The 7299-nt window shown below is 33.4% G+C and overlaps 1 pseudogene across 1 annotated transcript; it reads left to right on the top strand.

The window, feature by feature from the left end:
• Positions 1 to 954: 954 nt before the first annotated feature.
• LOC308558481 (ubiquitin-conjugating enzyme E2 W pseudogene) lies at positions 955 to 1381 on the top strand (annotated as a pseudogene). The gene has a single exon. The product of its transcript is annotated as a ubiquitin-conjugating enzyme E2 W pseudogene (transcript).
• The last annotated feature ends 5918 nt before the right edge of the window (positions 1382 to 7299 follow it).

Genomic DNA, 7299 nt, shown 5'->3' on the forward strand with positions numbered 1-7299 from the left:
GCAAACAATATGCCAGGTAAAACCTAAACATAAGAAAGGTGGTATGGACAGGTTAACATCACAGTAGACCTTTACAAAAATGTATTACCAGGATAAAGAGGATCATTTATTAATGACAAAAATGTAGATTCAAATGAATTAAATGGGTGTGTACTTCATAACAGTGTCAAAATATGGGAAGGAAATACTGACAAAACCAGCAGAAGAAATAAGCAAAATCACAATCACATTTGGAAATTTTAGCACCCCTGTCTTTGAGATTAAAATACCAATCAAATATTAGTACAGCTATAACATAAATTAACAATAATATCAACCAATTTTACCTAATTTTTTTATGAAACACTATAGTCCATAACTGTAAAATGCACATTTATTTTGGGGGCACATGAACATTCAGTAAGACAGGCCATTCACCAGGTCATAAAAAATTCTCAATAAATTCCAAATCATTAAAATCATACAAAGCATTTTATCTGACCCCAACAGTATTAAAGTGGAAGTCAACTTTTTAAATATCTAGGAAACTCCCAAGTGTTTGAAAATTAAGCTACATATTTCCAAATAACCCATGAACAAAGAAGAAATCACAAGGGAAATTAGAAAATATTTCAAACTGAATTGTAATCAACACACAACCTATTAAAATTTGTGGAATGATCCCATAGTAGTTTTAGAGAGAAATTAATTGCTTGAAATAGTTTCATTAAAAAAGAAGAAAATTGTAAAATAAATGACTTGCACTTATATCTTAAGAAACCAGTATCATAGTAAATGCAAATGACAAAGACACTCATTTTGACCAGACTTTTGTGAGGCTTCTCTAATGCCTCTTCTCAACCTTGGGTGTTAGTTTCCATCTTGATGGTCTGTGTTGCCCAGTTTTAGCAAGACTCTTGCTAAGTCATTTTTGGGAGAATCCCTCCCCCTCAAGACCAAAGCTTTTGTTCCATCATGATGTCAGTGCAGAAACGACTGCAGAAGGAATTGTTGACTTTGCAAAATGACCCACCTCTGGGATGACTTTAAATGAAAATGGTGTCCAAAATTCAGGTACACAGTGGGTTGTATACATGGAAAGTGCACCGGGTACCTTATTAAGGGGAACATTTTCTACTTCTATTTCAGTTTAGTAATCAATATCCCTTTGACTCTCCTCAGGTCATGTTTACCGGTGAAAATATTCCCATTCATCCTAATGTTTACAGCAATGGACATACCTGTTTATCCACTATCAGTCCAATCAGTTTGTCTTAGCATTATTAGCATGCTTCTCAGCCGCAAAGAAGCGAGATGACCACATGATAATTATTTTTATATTCGAACATGTAACGAGAACCCAAAGAAAACAAAATGGTGGTATAATGATGATAACTGTTGATGCCACTAGATCATTGTGTATTTATTGAGTTGTTTATATCTGTTGTCAAATTGTTTTGACATGGGAGGTTTTCAAGTAACCTTGGCAGAGAGATACAATATATTATCCCTATGGTAAAAACAAATTCCTCAATCTTTGAAGTAAAGGTATGAGTAATACAAGGTATGAATGGTTGAATCAAGGCCTTATTTTGGAAGTAAGGAAACTGGCAGTGATGATTAAATTGCTGCGGCCCATAATTTGAGCTTGTTTGTACATTAATGATTTTTCCAAGTAGAGTACACTCTGTTCCTTCCTGCTATCCATCAGCATGAGCCCTACTGTCCAAACACGATTTCATTTATTTATGTCTGGACAACCCATAGGCATTTTTGTTTGCAATTATGTTTCTTTTGTTATGGTTTAAGACAAGTTTGAATGTTACAATACTTTAACTGAAAAACTTTTGTCAATGTTTTCTTGTAAAATTTCTGAACTTCTAAGTATTATCTTGTCTTTCAATCCTGTACCCTAAAATAAAAATAAAAATACATTTTTTACAGAGTTTGAATGTTTTAACAAAAGAATGTGGCCATTTTTATTTTAAAATTTAGGCAAAAGTACACTATAGGATGGCATGATTGCTTATTTGTCTCACAAAACCATACGGTTATTCCTGGAGAGGTTTGTTTTGTTTTGTTTTTATGTTTAAAACATTTGCTTACAGCTAGATAAAATTTTTCTAGAGAAAAAACATTGTTGAAAAGTCTAATTTTCAGTACCTTGTAAGTTAATGTTATTGCAACTAGGTTCTATTTTTATTGGCTGATTGATTTTTATAATTTTTAAAATATGTTTATTGATTTGGGAGAGAGAGAAACATTGATGTGGCAGAGAAACATCCACCAGCTGCCTCCCTGAAATAGCCCTGACTGGGAATCAAACCCGCAACCTAGGCTTGTGCCCTAATCTGGAATTGAATCCACAACCTTTCGGCCTACAGGACTACTCTCCAGCCAACTGAGCCACACCAGCCAGGGCCAGGCTCTGCTTTTAAAGAGTGATTAATGCATTTTCACACAAGCAAAATCTGTTTCTATTACAGTGTTATTTTTACTATTGCCTACTGTTGCACTCTTCTTCACATATCCTGCAGTGAATTTATGAATCAATTCGGGCTTTAAAATAAAAGCCAATTGACTGAAAGGTTTGAAATATGTACCCCAGCAAAACCACCCAATCAATAATTAGCAAAGAATATTTTTAAATTTGTTTTAAATATCTGTATAGATGACATTTTGTAGCTTTGTTCATGTTGTTAATTAGGGCATATGATTTTACACTCTAAAGTATAATTGCTGTACTCGGGTAGATGGACTTCAAAAATATGTCTGCTTTACAAATAACTTGAAAAAAAATTAAAACTATAGCCAGCCACCAAATTCTGGACACTGTTTATACTACTAGCTAGCAACTACCACTTTTAAAAATTAAAAACATTTTTGTTCCATCTTGACTTGGCATACATAAGTTCTCACAGTAGTCTTATTAATCTTATTAGTTGACTTATTTAACCAAGACAGAAAATGGTTTTCTGAGATTCTCTGAACTACTCTTAGTTTTTAACTGCTTTTTAATATGAAAACTGCAGCTGTAAAGTATGTATTATTTTATTTTATATAATTGCTCTAAACTACTGATGGACTTTATCATTTTCAGGAGGGGTGGTGGGAAACTTCTCTTCATTCTGCTGATCCTGTTACTAAAAACCTTTTATAAATAAATGACCTGTGACATGTATTCATCTAAGGAATTGATATACCAGGTTAAAGAGTAACAATGCTATAGATACTAGGTCTGATATAGCCTCAGTTGAGTTCTTAAATATGAATAACAGTATTTTAACTTACCTCTCTCTCTACACAGAGACACCATAAAATTAAAATGAAGCAGATGAAAGGAAAGGAAAACTAAATATTTCGGTACACTTAATGGTTTAAACAAGAAATTAGGATGAACTATCCTAATATAGAAAGTTTGTAATTAGATCAGACCTTATTTATTTCTACCTTGAACTTAGGAATCATTAAAAAGTTCTTTACACTTAGATTTAACAGGTTAATTTTAAATGTAAGTTACGCTATACAAAGACATAAGATGTAGACCTGAGTTGTTGCTCTAGAGAGAGCAATTAATGGCTCTGTAACAAAACTGGAGGCCTGGGGTGGGGTGGGGGTGGGGGTAGAAGGGGTCAATGGGGAAAAAGGGGACATCTATAATACCAACAATAAAGAGGAATCAAAAATTAAAATAAAAAATAAAATGAATACTTCTCTGTGATGTGTTGTGGAAGGACAACCAGGAAGCCAAGATAATGTACCTAGGAACACGCTACCTACTTTCCTCATCCCTGCTGCCCTTCTGTGGGGCACTGTCTGCTGCACAGACCTACAGAATTACTTTCATATTAGACAAGGTGTACATTTATTTATTTATTTATTTATTCGCTTTTTATTTCTTTTAAGGCCATTCTTCTGGTTTGCTGAATTCTGTTAAGTGATACATTCAATTCCGTATTTTGTATGCTTAGATTAGGAACTTGGTGCCCTTTCAAAAGACTGTTATGTCAAATAGGTATTAATGCCATCTATTTTAAAGAGAGAGTTTTCAGCTTTTTAAGATAAATTTTTTAAAAGGAATTTAATATTCACCTCTAAAGGACTTTTCTTGTAATGCCTAAATTCTTCCTTTTAGCTAGCAGGGAAATAAAGCTTTTTTTTTTTTTTTTAATCCACAGGAAAAATGCTAACAATTGCTTTTCTATAAAGTTCACCTGGAGAAAGATCCTAATCCTTAATGTTTTCACTAGGTATACAAATATTTGGTGTAAAGTAATTAGAATAGTTTATTACTTTTCCCTTCTGAAATTTCAAATATATCTATATCTGTCTATAGATCTATCTATAGATAGATAATTAGATTATATTTATGTATCTATAGATAGATATAGATAGATAATTAGACCCCAGTGGTGATAATAATGTTTTCAGATTCTAAAACAGGTATCTAGTGACTATGTGACTGCATCAAAGATGAACTGACAAATAATGGGAATGAGGAGTGATATGAAAATGGTAGGTAACCACATATTATTGTTTCTGGTAATCAAATCTTATTTTTTTAAAAGCCCATTGTTTTTGAGAATTGAGATATTTGAAACTTGTTAAAGCTTCTTCCTAAAAGTAGAAGAGAAGAGGAGGTACTATGTGTTAACTTTCTTGTTTTAATAAAGAATTAAGTGTCACTAGTTCTAAGGCTTTATTATTTCTATATCTCAGTTTTTAAAAATATATCTTTATTAATTTCAGAGAGAGGGAGAGAGAGAGAAACATCAATGATGAGAGTCACTGATCGGCTGCCTCCTGCTCGCCCCCTGCCGGGCCTGGAGCCCGAAGCCGGGGCATGGGCCCTGACCGGGAACCGAACCCCGATCTCCTAGCTCTTAGGTCGATGCTCAACCACTGAGCTATGCCGGCCAAGCTTAGTCTCATTTTTATTTAGCTTTTTTGTACATATGTTAGTGAAATGCTTTAGATTCACATAATTGTGTGTATAAGTTGGTTTTCATAAAGAACCGAGGCTTAACCGTATGTTTCTCTTCTGAGGATTCATTATTATCAAAATCAGCTGCTGCAGTATCCTGTGTTTGGCTAATAATACCTTTGCATAATTAAAGTCTGTGAAGAAGGTATCTTTTAATCTGTACCAACTGGCCGTAGTCCTCTTTGTAGTAGTTTTTTTGTTTTGTTTCGTCTGTATTTTATTCCTCTTTTATTTATTTTTTCCTTCCTGTCTCCTCACAGATGTGGAGTGTTGGTCTTCAGCAGTTTTTCTTTCTGATTTCTAACTTTTTCTACCTCCATTTCTTCCTTTCCCCTGTTCTTTCCCCTTTATTGACATTTTCCTTTATTTTTTCCGAGGATAGGGAATCCAGACAAGGAAGATTATTAAAATTTCTACCTCTCATCAGAATTTTTAAAATAAAGATTTCTTCTTACAAAAAATACACAGGATTTCTGATACATAATTTCACTTTATCAGAGGATACTGAAATTGTTGAGTAATTGCTTGATAAATTAACTGTTAACTATAATTTAGTTCTTAAATATAAATATTGAGGGAATGTTGTTTACCTTTTGGATGGTGACTCTCCCAAAGCCTACTGATTGTCCAATTGAATTAAATTATTTGTTTTGGTAAAAGTATATTTCCATTTAAGTTTCTAAGGCACTTTGACATTTAGAACTCCTTTTTAAAAATAATAATTTGTGGGGGACTTTTGCTTACTCAGCATAAACCGTGCATTCATGATGCTCGTAGAATTTAAATACGTCCTTCAAAGAAGATCTCTCTCCCTCAAGTTGAAGTCCTAGTTTTATGGTACTGATAGTGATTTTCATTATAAAATGTTTGTATTGGAACTTCTATTTGGGTATCCATCTCCAGAATGATTATAAGAATATGTTTTTTTTCTTAATCTTTTTGTTGATAAAAAGTCTTAACATCCTAAGCTATTTGGACTATATGGAAGGCATGCCTGAAGAGAAGCTGGCATATGTTACCATACCTAAAGAACTCCAGTTTTGCAGTTGTGTATAGTTGACTGGGAAAAGGAAAAACAGACCTTGTTCCAATTCTTGGTACATACACGGTCAGGTTTTTGAGAAAAGTTGTCCCCACAGTACTTCTAAGCTGTTTTTTCAAAGGCAAAATAATGGTTTCAAATGTGCTGGGCTTTGGCTTGTTTGATGTGATATCACTTGTCAGATTTCCTGGTACATAGAAATATTAAATAATCCTACCTCTCTAATTATAAAGCCTGAAGCAAGACTAGTAATGAATTTGGTAGCTTGTGTTAGGTACCATGAAAATGTAAGTATCTTCATAGTTAAGCACAGATTGTTTACATAAATGCAAACTGATTGTCAAGCTTGAAGTAAAATAATTATTTGAATACATTAGTAAATTAATTATCTAGTAGCCAAGAATTGAGAGCATGTTTATAGCAGCATTATTTACAATAGCTAAGTTTTGGAAACAGCCCATGTGCCCATCAGTGGATAAAAAAGATCTGGTACATTTACACTTTGGAATACTATGCAGCTGTGAAAAAGAAGGCTCTATTACCCTTTGAGACAGCATGGAGGTACTTGAGATCATTACACTAAGTGAAATAAGCCAATCAGAGAAAAACAAATATCACATGATTGTACTTAAATGTGGAAACTAATAAACAAAATAAACTGATGAGTAAAATAGAACTAGTGGCATATAAACATGAAACAGACTAACAAACCTCAGAGGGAAGGGAGGTGCGCCAGGAAGAGATTAACCAAAGAACTTATATGCAAATATACGTAACCCATGGACACAGGCAATAGGGTGGTAAAGGACTGGAGCTGGGTGAGAACACGGTAGAGGAGGGCAATGGGGGGAAAAAGAGACATGTGTAATATTGTCAACAATAAAGATTAAAAAAACCCCAATGGATTTGTTGTTTTTAGTTGGTACCATTTTCCTCTTAATATTCCCAAATACAGATTGTGGATTTTATTAATAGGAATGGAAGCTTGCACTTGAAAATTTGAATAGGGTGGATATATATATTTTATAAATCCAAGTTGTAAAATATATAAAGCTATTGCTTTTTAAGTAGAATATACATGTTAAAATACAGATTAAAAACCTATATGATTATATATTTTTAAGTACATATATTAAACTTTTGTTAGTTGAACATAAATTACACCATGTGCTTCGTTGAATTCAGTAACTTTTAAAAATATGTTTATTTACTGATTTTTAGAGAGAGGAAGGGAGAGGGAAGAGAGAAAGAGAAACATCAGTCAGCTGCCTCCTGCACGCCCCCTACTGGGGGT

Source organism: Miniopterus schreibersii (assembly GCF_964146895.1).
Source record: "Miniopterus schreibersii genome assembly, chromosome: 6".
NCBI lineage: Eukaryota > Metazoa > Chordata > Mammalia > Chiroptera > Miniopteridae > Miniopterus > Miniopterus schreibersii.